This window comes from Macaca mulatta, chromosome 6, assembly GCF_049350105.2.
Source record: "Macaca mulatta isolate MMU2019108-1 chromosome 6, T2T-MMU8v2.0, whole genome shotgun sequence".
Taxonomy (NCBI): domain Eukaryota; kingdom Metazoa; phylum Chordata; class Mammalia; order Primates; family Cercopithecidae; genus Macaca; species Macaca mulatta.
The window spans coordinates 2478791-2491542 of record NC_133411.1 but is presented as its reverse complement, the minus strand read 5'-3'; the positions used below and the strand labels follow the sequence as shown (position 1 = coordinate 2491542).

At 47.9% G+C, this 12752-nt stretch overlaps 1 long non-coding RNA gene across 3 annotated transcripts; it reads left to right on the top strand.

Moving 5' to 3' along the window:
• Nucleotides 1–6766: 6766 nt before the first annotated feature.
• LOC144341374 (uncharacterized) lies at nucleotides 6767–11363 on the top strand. Of its 3 annotated transcripts, none has more exons than XR_013418254.1 (4): nucleotides 6767–6887; nucleotides 8243–8468; nucleotides 10398–10879; nucleotides 11084–11363. It is a non-coding gene; the product is annotated as an uncharacterized LOC144341374 (long non-coding RNA). The 3 variants fall into 3 exon arrangements; XR_013418255.1 differs by lacking the exon at nucleotides 6767–6887 and adding an exon at nucleotides 6889–7050; XR_013418256.1 differs by lacking the exons at nucleotides 6767–6887; nucleotides 8243–8468 and adding an exon at nucleotides 6889–7050.
• Nucleotides 11364–12752: the final 1389 nt, after the last annotated feature.

Here is a 12752-nt window from a genome sequence, read left to right as displayed (position 1 = left end):
TTACAAGTTGGTCTGATCATGGGGGAAACGAAGGTTGTGTGGGAAGAAACCCAAAATCCAATAAGGGAGCCAAAAGTTAGTAATGATAAGATAGTAAAGGTCCTGAGAAAGGTCAAAGCCAGGCGAGAAGAATCCGTACGGCTGATGACTGCACGTGCTCCTCGCCGTGTGAGTTGTGTGTATTTGCAAAACAACAGCTTTACGCCTTCCAGGGGCTCACAGGTGAAGGGCATGGTGCCCTCCTCTCATGCCTGCAGGGACGCAGAAGACGCAGGTTAAGTGCACCCAGCGAGTGACTTCCTAAAGTTTAACAGCAGAGGGAACACTTAACAATGCCCCACATAGGACCTTTTATTTTGGTTGCAATTGATCCTTGGGGGAATCCTCCTTTTTAAGGTTTTAATAAGACCAAGTTTTCTGACTGAACAGGGAGCTATTTGCCATCATTAGCCGCCATCATGCCCGGCTAATTTTTGTATTTTTTGTAGAGATAGGGTTTCACCATGTTGGCCAGGCTAGTCTCCAACTCCTGACCTCAGGTGATCCGCCTGCCTCAGCTTCCCAGAGTGCTAAGATTACAGGCGTGAGCCACTGCTCCTGGCCTTCTTATAATTTTTGAAGGGCCTTTGTGCCTGGCCTAAATTCCAGGCAGGGGGGCATAGTGAGACGTGTCCAACCCCTGTTTCCTGTCATGGCCTGAATTAGCTTTTTAGGGTTTTTTTTTTTTTTTTTGGTGGGGGGAGTGGGAAGGGGATTTCCTTTGGCCAAAGGACTTAGAGTCAAAAGACTTCTAGCCAATAGAACATTCTAGGCCAGACAAGAATAGAGGGGGGCAGGCATGCATTAGTCCTCAAAACCCTTTAGAGCAATAAGAGTCAAAAACTAAAAGCCAAAAATAAAGTTATAAATCAAGAAAATCCAGGAACATAGCATCAAGCTGCACCGGGGAAAACATTGCTCCCACAGACGTCTAAGATGAAACACTTTAGCATCAGGCCATGACATCAGTTAGAACTGGAAGAGAAAACATTACAGGAGCTGACGAAGAAGCTAAAGGAAAGAGCCATCCCGGACCTTTTCAAGGGGAGAAAGAGCTGACAGAAGAGACACACAACAGCTGAACCTCTGGGACACCAACCCAAGAAGTTTTTGCTTCTGTTTTGTGAGACAGGGTTTCGCTCTGCTGCCCAGGCTGGAGTGCAGTGGTGTGATCACAGCTCACTGCAGCCTTGACTTCCTGGCCTCAAGTGATCTTCCCACCTCAGCCTCCCAAGTAGCTGGGACTACAGACACACACCACCCCGCCCAGACTACACTGTTTTTTTTAAATGTATTTTTTGTAGAGATGGGGTTTTGCCATGTTGCCCAGGCTGGTCATGAACTCCTAGGCTCAAGTGATCCACCTGCCTTGGCCTCCCAAAGTGCTGGGATTTACAGGTGTGAGCCACTGCACTTAGCCCAAAGAAGTTTTGAAAGAAGCTGGTTGGAGCTTTAAAAGCAACAATTCTCATAACTTGATAAATCAATACCTTAAGAAAACCCAGTTCCAATACATAGACCATTCCCTAGAAAGTCTACCACAAACAATTTTTCTTTAATCAGCGGGGCGCGGTGGCTCATGCCTGTAATCCCAGCACTTTAGGAGGCCGAGGCAGGTGGATCACAAGGTCAGGAGTTCAAGACCAGCCTGGCCAATATGGTAAAACCCCGTCTCTACTAAAAATACAAAAATTAGCCAGGCGTGGTGGTGGGCACCTGTAAGTCACTCTTCATATCCCTCCTGCAAATAAATAAATAAATAAATAAATAAATAAATAATAATATAAATAGATAGATATAGATATAGCTTCCATCAATAACTCTCCCCACTTCTCTCTTTTCTACTCGCTGGTTCCCTCACATTCTGAACCTCTCATTTAATACTTTCTGGACAAAAGTTATTTTTTCCCAATAAAGAATATATCTTCCCTGGCACATTTTATATACATGTAGGAAGCAAGAAATCCTGAACTGCCCAACAGACATTAGCATTCTGTAGATGAGACACATTCTACAATTTCAAGATTTTTAAGCCATACAAAAGCTCACTACTTAAAGCCATTTTAACCATTCCAAAACCTATGAACATCAGTGGTTTACCTAGATAAAAATTTTCAAGTTAAATTTTAGAAGATACAACATTCCCTTCAAACTAACATATTTAGACTGACTTGTTTAATTTATGAGCACTCTTTTATTTATAAGCCAATTTGATAGCATGCTAGACACAACACACATCACACAAATGACGTGACCCATGCAAGACAGCTGGATCCAAATTATTTATAAAATTGGGACCTGTTTACCTGACCACATTTTATTTTCCCTGGTAAGTATGAAAGACAGGCGAAAGTGGAGAAAGATTCTGCAGAAAGGAGGGGGTGAACCACATGGTTCAACTTGAGACCTTGCAGTCCCTGAGCCACCAGAGAGCTCACCCAGCAGCAGACACACCAAAGAAAAACGTTTAAGTGGCCACTTGCCTGCCTGCAGGAAGCCATCCACCAGGCCAAGGGTCCAAGGCCCCCAGTACACTTACTTGAGCAAAACGCCTCGTTGGGGTCAGGAGATTGAGACCATCTTGGTTAACACGGTGAAACCCTGTCTCTACTAAAAATAAAAAAATTAGTTGGGTGTGGTAGCACACACCTGTAGTCCCAGCTACTCGGGAGGCTGAGGCAGGAGAATTGCTTGAACCCAGGAGACGGAGGTTGCAGTGAGCCAAGATCACACCACTGTACTCCAGGCTGGATGACAGAGCGAGACTCCCTCTCAAAAAAACAAAACAAAACAAAACAAAACAGAAAACAAAAAAAAAAAACGACGACAACAACAAAAGCACCTCGCTGGGACTAGCCTAAGAAGGTTAGCTCTAGTATTGGCAGGCAGCTTTTTTCTTTCTCACCAGGGAAGGTTAGGACATTCTCATTGCCAAAGGCCCTTTGGCTTATGGTAGGCACACTGATTTTGACCCAGGGGCCAGCAAGTCAAGAGCTCTTGTCTGGGCATGTCAGATGCCAATCTCACGACACTCTCTCAGGACAGGTAAGGCTGAGGGGCAAGGCACTGACAGCAACTGTAAGCAATTGCACATTTTGGCTATTTATCTTGTTTTTAATTCTACCCCTTTTGCCCTGTTCCTATTGTTGCAAACTTTAAAGGGCATATTCAGGAGTTGGCTCACAGGGTTTCAGGTCCCATTTCTGCTTTCTGTAGCTTCCTCCTCATGTTGGAGGCAGATTCAGGGATAAAATGTATACCCAGGGCTTTCTGGGTGTTCGTGATCTGCGTCATTACGTTTCCCGAGTGCCTCAACCAAACTTTCTTGAAACAGAGTGCGATTTTCATCCTTCCCTGAGTTATTTTTCTAACCTTGTCATAACTGACTGGCTTAATCTCACACTTTTCCCTCTGCTTCTCCCTCACAGCACAGCAAGTGAGCAACAGTGCTTACAAGTCATGACAAGTGAAAGAACATGGTAGACTTAGATTCTTCCAAAAACCCCAGATTATCTGAAAACCGGCCACGTGCCTCGTTGCACGGAGCCACATCAGACCTTGTAGACTTAGATTCTTCCATAAAACCCCAGATTATCTGAAAACCGGCCACGTGCCTCCTTGCACGAAGCCACGTCAGACCTCGTAGACTTAGATTCTTCCATAAAACCCCAGATTATCTGAAAACCGGCCATGTGCCTCCTTGCACGGAGCCACGTCAGACCTCGTAGACTTAGATTCTTCCATAAAACCCCAGATTATCTGAAAACCGGCCACGTGCCTCCTTGCACGGAGCCACGTCAGACATAGAAAATGGCGCCTGCCCTTCAACTGCCCCCATTTCCATCAGCTGCCCCCATTTCCATCAGCTGCCCCCATTTCCATCAGCTGCCTCTTGCCACAGACACAAGTTTGACTTTAAGGGCTGATATGGGGCCCCGCTTCTGGGGGTGCCTGTTGGGCTTGCCTCCTCAGCAGTCGGGGGTATAGGCTGGGGCTGGCTGTATAAGGGGGATGGGGGCCTGATGACCCTGGGTGGAATCCTCTGGGGGTGCCTGTTGGGCTTGCTTCCTCAGCAGTCGGGGGTATAGGCTGGGGCTGGCTGTATAAGGGGGATGGGGGCCTGATGACCCTGGGTGGAATCCTCTGGGGGTACCTGTTGGGCTTGCTTCCTCAGCAGTCGGGGGTATAGGCTGGGGCTGGCTGTATAAGGGGGATGGGGGCCTGATGACCCTGGGTGGAATCCTGCACTGGCTGAACCCCCTTCAGGTCAGAACTGGGGAACTGAGGAGTCTCCCAGGAGGGCACAGGCCCTCTAGGGGGAGCAGCTAGGAGGGGTTCCCTTAGATGTGCCTTCCTGGTGCCTGGCAGTAACAAGAGCCAGTAAAGGGCCATAAAAGCCTGTACATAAGGGACCTCCTCCCGTTTTTCTTCTTTTTTACACAGTAAGTCCAATTGTGAAATAGCATTATAATGTATAGAGCCATGTTTAGACCAAATCTCTTGATTTTCTAATTTTTGTATTGGACCCAAATGGTCTTGCAATAGAAAATGAATTTCTTTAAGTTGAACTTCATCTATTACATATTCTATACATCAAAGACGAAATTAATAGCCCTTTGCTTACCACCAAAACTATAGGACACTGATGATATTGATGCTATGAATATGCAGATTATGAAGACTTAAATTTTAATTCTTATATACTCAACAGATCTAAAGCCAGGAGAGTTATGATTACTATGAGCTATGGTGAAATTGACAATTGAGTAGTCTTCCCTATAGAAATATCAATTTATATACTAATTTCATCAGAAGATGTTTTACGTTCATGAGTCCTACTGTCACCTGAAACAGATGCAATTCCAGAACATTTAAACCAAGCAACCTTAATGTCTACACCACCAGGCCTTTACCAAGACCAATGCTCAGAAATCTGCAGGTCTAACCACAGCTTTATGCCAATTGTTCTTGGGCTAGAACTAGCCGAAGAACATTAAACACTGGCCAGCATAAAAGACACCCTAGCTGTAAGTGTTCTGGGATGCTCATGATTGTCCCCGTGTCTAGCAAGGATTTCAACTGGGCACAGGCATTTTTCTAAGTTTAGCAACAGGAGAAGAAGCTGGACCTTTGCTGTCGTCCCCTTTCAGATTCCCATGTCCTGCAGAGAAGGAATAAGTCAAGGTAGCAAGGCATTAAAAAAGTCCTGGCAAACAAAATATGACAAAACAAAGCATAGAAGAAAAAGTGTAGATAAAGTGACAATAAGAAAAGGTGGTTTCAGGAAATAACTCTTGATACGAAACAAGAAAAGGCAAGGCCAAGATTCCCCTAGGGTAGCCTCTAACCCACAATCCTAGAGGGAATGCCAGTGCCAAAAGCTCTGGAGCGTCTAGGGGTGGCCTACAATCCCAAATGCCAGAAACCCAGAGCAGTCGAGTGTCAGCCAACAAGTATCCCCACACCAACGTCGAAAACCCCAGAGCATCTAGCTGAGGCCAACAGTGAACCCCAAAGGCTATGCTGGGGCCACAGGACAACATGATCCTGCTGTCCTAGGGTCAACACAACAAGAGACCTCCCACAACCAAGTGTCTTGCCTTAAATAATTGCCCAAATAGAGTTAGCAGGGAGCCAAGCAAAAATTTCAGATGAAACAGACATTTCAAAGCAGAAATTAAAATAAAACAAAATGGCCAACAGACAATGAAATGGCATTAGAGGAGAAAGGATCAAGAGAAGGAATGACAAGGATGTAGCTGGTCAGGCCACGGGGACTTCAAACTGACCATCTAGCCAAAGGCTGAAGTTCCTGGCTCACCTGATTGGCAGGGGTGGGCAGAGGGGAGGACACTCACCCAACCACAGGAGTCAAAATGGCGCTGACCAGTCTCCACCTTAATCCCTGGGTAAAGGTCTCCTCCCAGGGTTTCCCCAACTTGGGCAGGCTCGGCTGCTTTGAGGAGACTGGCACGTGGACCGGTGACCTGCCAGGCAGGGCAGGGGTCCCGCGTGTGGTGGTGGCACTATGGCCATATGGCACTATGGTGGCATATGGCTGCCAGATGATGCAGGGCAGGTAAGCCCCAAAACTGGGGCTTAGCCCAGGAGGGTTCTCAGCTTTGCCCAGGAAAGAATTCAAGGGTGAGCTGGTGGTGCTAGGCAGCAAACTTCTATTGAGCAGCACTCTTCCTTGCAGAGTGAGGCTGACTCACAGGCAGTGTGCCCAGAGTCCATAGCATATGGGTCATTGGCAACTATATTTACACCCACTTCTACCCACTTTCAATTACATGCAACTTAAGGGGCAGGTCAATGCAAATTGAGGGACGGGTTATATAGAACTTCCTAGGAAAGGGGTGATAACTTCCAGGTCATTGCCATAAAAAAAGCAGTGGTAACTTCCGGGTTGTTGCCATGGCATTTGTAAACTCTCATGCACTGGTAGGCATGTCTTATGCTAATGACCAACAAGGGCAGTCAGGGTTTGCTCTCTTACCATCTGCTGGTCTCTGCCAGCTTCTCCACTTCACCCCATCTGGACTGGGTCCTGCTTTGGTCAGCAAGGCTGTGACCAAGAAACCAGCCCCACCACTCTCCTGCCTCCCTTGCACTTAACGCCACCTCTGGAAGATAACTTCTTATCAGCACAGAGATAACTTTTTTATTCTTCTTTACAGATGCATTTTGCGGGTGTGTCTCAGTTATTCATTAAACCTTCTGCTCTTTGATATCTGGGTGTTTCCAAACCTTTGCCACTGCATGTGATGCCACAGTGAATAGCATGGAGCACTTGCTGCATGTCTGGCCATCTCAGGGACAGATGTCACATTTGTTGCTGCAGCTGGGTAAGTGGGAGGCCCCCCCAAGAGCCACCTCCCCTCCCAGGCAGCGGCACCCCATGAACTGCCCATCTCCTTGGGGATACAGAGGCGCTGTTGGAAGTCTGCATCTCGGACAATCTGATGGATGGGAAATGGCGTGCGGAGGACCTGGGGGTGCACTTTGACTGTAAGCGAGGCTGAGTGTCTCTTCACAGGGGAGAGCCCTTTGCCTTTCTTTTTTATGTGCCCATTTTTCCAAGAGATAATTGGGTTTTTGCCTTGATTGTTAGGAGCTTGTTACAGTTTGCAGAGCTTGATCCTTTGTGCGGTAAGTTGTAAGCATTTCCTCAAGTGCTATGGCTTTCATTTCCCTGTGTGCTACACCTTTGGTTTTCTTCATCGGTTTTTGTTCATGCAGAAATGTATATTTCTCCTTCCTTCCTTCCTTCCTTCCCTCCCTCCCTCCCTCCTTTCTTTCTTTTTTGAGACGGAGTTTCGCTCTTGCTGTCCAGGCTGGAGTGCAATGGCACCATCTCGGCTCACCACAACCTCCGCCTCCCGGGTTCAAACAATTCTCCTGCCTCAGCCTCCCGAGCAGCTGGGATCACAGGCATGCACCATCACACCTGGCTAATTTTTGTATTTTTAGTAGAGACGAGGTTTCACCATGTTGGCCAGGCTGGTCTTGAACTCCTGCCTCAGGTGATCTACCCTCCTTGGCCTCCCAAAGTGCTGGGATTACAGGCGTGAACCACTGTGCCCAGCCTGTATATTTCACTTTTAATGTTTTATTTTTTAGAGCAGTTTTAGTTTCACAGTAAAAAAGACGAAGGTACAGAGATTTCCTAGAGCCCCCTCCCGACGATGAACTTCCCACCAGCAGTGCATGTATTACAGCTGATTTTCCTGGTCCAACCCCCGTCATCATCACCCAGCATCTGTAGCCTATATTCAGGCTCACTGTCGGTGCTGTACCCTCTGAGGGTTTGGACAAACACTTAACGACACGTGTCTACCATCATAGCATCACACAGAGGAGTTTCACTGCCCTAAAAATCCTCTGTGCTCCTCCTGTTCAACCTTCCCTCCCCTCAGCCTCTGGCAACCACTCATCTATTTACCATCTCCATGGTTTTCCGAAATGTCCTGGAGTTGGAACCCCACAGGGTGCAGCCTTTTCACAAGGGCTTCTTTCGCTCAGTGATAAGTATATAAGTTCTTTCGATGTCTTTTCACAGTTTGGCAGCTCATTTCTTTTTAGTGCTGAGTCCACCGTCTGGATGTACCACAGCTTATTCACCCATTCAGCTACTGAAGGGCATCTCGGTTTCCAGGTTTTGAAACTTATCAATAAAACTGCTATAAACACCCATGTACAGGTTTTGCGTGGACAGAAGTTTTCAACCCCTTTGGGTACATGCGGAGAACATGATTACTGGACCGTGCAGTGAGATCATCTCTAGTTTTGTGAGAAAATGCCAAGCTGTCTTCCATGGTGGCGGCCCCATTTTGTATTCCCACCAGCGATGAGCAAGAGTTCCTGCTGTTCCACATCCTCGTCAGCATTTGATGTTGCCAGTGTCTGGGTTTTGGCCACGCTAGTAGGTGTGTGTGGTGTCTCAGTGTTGCTATAATTTGCATTTCTCCGATGACGCGTGACGCCGAACATCCTCATGCACGCCTTGCCCCGTGCAGAAGTTCTTCTGTGAGATTTATGTTCCAGTGTTTTGCTCACTTTTAAAATCTGTTGTTCGTTTGTTATTGTTGAGTTTTAAGAGTTCTTTGCATATTTTCAGTACTGTCCTTTATCAGATAAGCCTTTTGCAAATATTTTCTCCCAGTCTGTGGTTTGTCTTCTCCTGACAGTGTCTTTTGCAGAGCAGAAGCTTCTCACCTTCATGAAGTGCAACTTACCCATTATTTCTCTCATGGATCATGCCTTTAGATTCTACAGGCATGTTGAATATTGAATCTAAAAGGTCATCTCCATATCCAAGGCCATCTAGGTTTTGTTCTATGTTATCTTCTAGGAGCTATACAGTTTTGTGTTTTACACTGAGGTCTGTGATCCATTTGGAGTTCGTTTTTGTGAAGGGTGGGAAGTCTGGGTCTGGATTTGTTTTTCGGCACATGGGTCTCCTGTTGTCCCAGCACCATGTATTGAGAAGACTCTCTTTGCCCCACGGAATTGGCTTTGCTCCTCTGACTGCATCCACATGGGTCTGTTTCTGGGTTCTGTACTCTGCCCCCTTACCCGCCCCCTTACCCGCCCCCTTATCTACTGCCTACCCGCCCCCTTACCTGTCTTTCATTCACCGCCCTGCTTTGATTAGTGCAGCTTCATCATGAGCCTGGAAGTCGGGCAGCATGAGTCCTGTGACTTTGTTCTTCTTCAATTTTGTGTTGGTTGTGCTGGGTCTTTTCTTTCTCCATATAAACTTCAGAATCATTTCTCAATATCCACAAAACAGCTTTCTAGGATTTTGATTGAGTATACACACACACACACACACACACACACAAATTTGAGACACTCCTGGAGTGCAGTGATGCGAACTCGGCTCACTGCAACCTCCACCTCCTGGGTTCATGCAATTCTCCAGCCTCAGCTCTCTAGTAGCTGGGGTTACAGGCATGTGCCACCAGGCCTGGCTAATTTTTGTATTTTTAGTAGAGATAGGGTTTCACCATGTTGACCAGGCTGGTCTTGATCTCCTGACCTCAGGTGATCCTCCTGCCTCAGCCTCCCAAAATGCTGGGATTATAGGCATGAGCCACCATGCCAGACCTGAGTATACACTATTTTAAGTGGTAAATTTTGGCCATCTTGTATTTGTCCTTCTGAATTGTAAGATGTGGTTAGAAAGCCTTTTCCCCTCCTGTGACATCCTGCCGTTGTGTTTTCAGCCAGACCTTACTTGCTTCCTTCTCACATGAAGATCTCTGGTCTTTGCGGATTATTCTGGTGTTGAAGATGAGCTAAAGGTTAAGTTGCATCTTTTTCTTTTCTTTTCTTTTCTTTTTGAGATAGAGTCTTGCTCTGTCACTCAGGCTGGAGTGCAGTGGCACAATCTCAGCTCACTGCAACCTCCACTTCCTGGGTTCAAGCAATTCTCTTGCCTCAGCCTCCCAAGTAGCTGGGACTGCAGACACCCACCACCATATCCGGCTAATCTGTATTTTTAGTAGAAACAGGGTTTCACTGTGTTGACCAGGATGGTCTCGAACTCCTGGCCTCATGATCCACCCACCTCGGCCTCCCAAAGTGCTGGGATGACAGGCTGAGTCACCGTGCCCTGCCTGTTACATCATTTTCTATGTGGCTATCCAACTGTTCCAAAAAATTATTGTCAAAAGTCCATCTTTTTCCACCTCACCATATACCTAATCTCTACATACATCTGGTTCTATTCCATCAGTCTGCCTATCTAAAAAGCAAAATTTCAGATATTGACACTGACAGACGAAGACGCTTTCGCTTCTTCCCATTTCATCCAGTTGGGGGCTAAATGTCCTTTGGTTTGGACCACGCAGCTCGCGTCACCTTCTCTCTGTGGAACAGCAAGTGAAGAACGAGGCAGAGCCGTGTGCTCCAAACCTCAGAGACAACTGAGAAAGTGGGAACCCATCGTTCCCCAGGCCCAGCCAGCAAACCTCACCAATGGAACAGAGAAGCGCTTCCTGCAGGTGGGGCTGACCCTGGCCAGGACGCAGTCCTCTCTCTCACCGCGGCTCCAGGTTGTTCACACACAACACTTCACAAAGGTCAGAGCTCGTCTCTCCACACAGATTAGCTTTGAGGTTAACCTGAATTCACTGAACTGGCATTTATTATTATTGCTATTCTATTTCACCTCTAACGGAAGTTTAAGGTCCACGTAAGTTTCGTTCCTGTCTCTGATTCTAGGGGAGACGCCCAGCGCGCCGTTTGGAGGAGAGAGCCTGGCGTCCTTTCCCTACCTTCATTTCGAGTACCCAGCTCCTAGCAAATGTGTCTTCCTCCCGGGTTCTTTGAGGTAAAGATTTTGGTGAGAAGGAGCCGAATGTTACGGCTGCACTTCTCAGACACTTGCTCAGGGCCAAGCATCCTCTCACCCTTTCTTTCAACTGGTAGCCAGAAAATAGGGGCTGAGCATCAGGGATTCTCAACCTCGTCAAGCTCCAGGCCCTGCCTGTTGTGACAGACATTTCCTGATGCCCTCTTGCTCTCTGGAATGCAGGTCATAGGCAGCATTACCCACACAGCCATTCAAAATCAATCGGCTTCACGACCTATTGTGAAAGGATGGTGATTGCCGTGCCAGCACGTGACATGGACTCGGATGCCTGCACGCACAGGTGCACCTTCCAGAAGGTGAGGTCAGCCCGAGTGCCCACCCCCATCTGAGTGCACAGCTGCACAATGACCAGTTGCTGGAATGATCTCAACAGAGCCCAATGCCACCGACTTTGATGTGCACTATTGTCAGATATCCGGAAAAATCAGAGTGCATTAAATTTCCGCAAAAATTCTGTGTGTCTGTCTCTATGTAAATGAGCTAGGGCTTTGCTCAGCCTCCTCCCTGCATCTGGCAAGAGGAGAAGCAATTTTTAATGCTTGTACTTCAGGGCAGCCAGCACCCAACACACCACAGCCCTTCCCAGCCAGTGGGACAATCAGTGAGAGTCCCGAGAACTCCCACGGCAGCCCCCGGGGAGGGCAGCGCAGGGCCGTGCATGCAGGGAGGAGGGAAGAACCAGGAGCAGCCCAGGCTGCCTGGACCCCAGCAGATGAGTCCACTGGTCCACAGAGCGCTCACTGCATGGCCCAAACTGCTTTTTTTTTTTTTCTTTTGAGACAGAGTCTCACTCTGTCACCCAGGCTGGAGTACAGTGGTGTGATCTCGGCTCACTTGCAACCTCCACCTCCCCGGTTCCAGTGATTCTCCTGCCTCAGCCTTCTGAGTAGCTGGGACTACAGGCACCCGCCACCATGCCTGGCTAATTTTTGTATTTTTAGTAGAGACAGGATTTCCCACATGTTGACCAGGCTGGTCTCGAACTCCTGACTTCAGGTGATCTGCCCTCCTCAGCCTCCCAAAGTGCTGGGATGACAGGCGTGAGCCACTGCGCCCAGCCAAACTGCTTCTTTTACTTTCATTTCCCTGTGGAGAGCCAACGCCAGTCACTTTCCATGGAAACCTGACACTGGCTCTCACTGAACTGGAAACAGAAGGAAGATGGCCATGTGGACTCCTCCGGAACTTTCTCAGCCTCGCTCACAGTATCCTCCTCACCACGATAAGGGCTAGAATTATTGTGAAAGCTGGAGCCATGCACTTAAGAATAGGGTGGAAACTCGCTTTCTTTTGTGTGGATAAAGGAAAGCTGCTCCTCGATTCACAACACGGCCGACAACAAGCGTGTGGGTTTTGCACACCAGCCAGTTCTCCAGTTCTCTCCAGACACCACCGGAGTGTCCTGCAATTTAATTCAACTCTGACACTGTCCGGCGCTAGTGCAGACCCTGAAGGTTGAAGGCTTTGCCCATAAGGCTGCCCCCACTCCGCCAGTCACAAGCATCGTGTCCCCGGGCCACCCACAGGTCTCTCCAGCGTGGCTGCAAACGGAGGGTCCTACTATCCCCTCCTTAAATTCATACTTTGCTGGGACGGCTCGTGGAAGTCAGCGAAACACTTTACTTACCATTACTGCTTTCTTGGAGAAGATATTGTGAACAATACAAGCGAACAGTCAGATGCAGAGGTGCCTGGAGCAAGGTCTGGTGCCTGGGGCGAGGGCTGGAGGGGTCCTGAGCACAGGAGACTGCGTTGTCCCTGTGGGCTCGGGGTGCGCCCCTCCCACATGTGGATGTGTTCACCAACTCTGAAGCTCTCCAAACCCCATGGC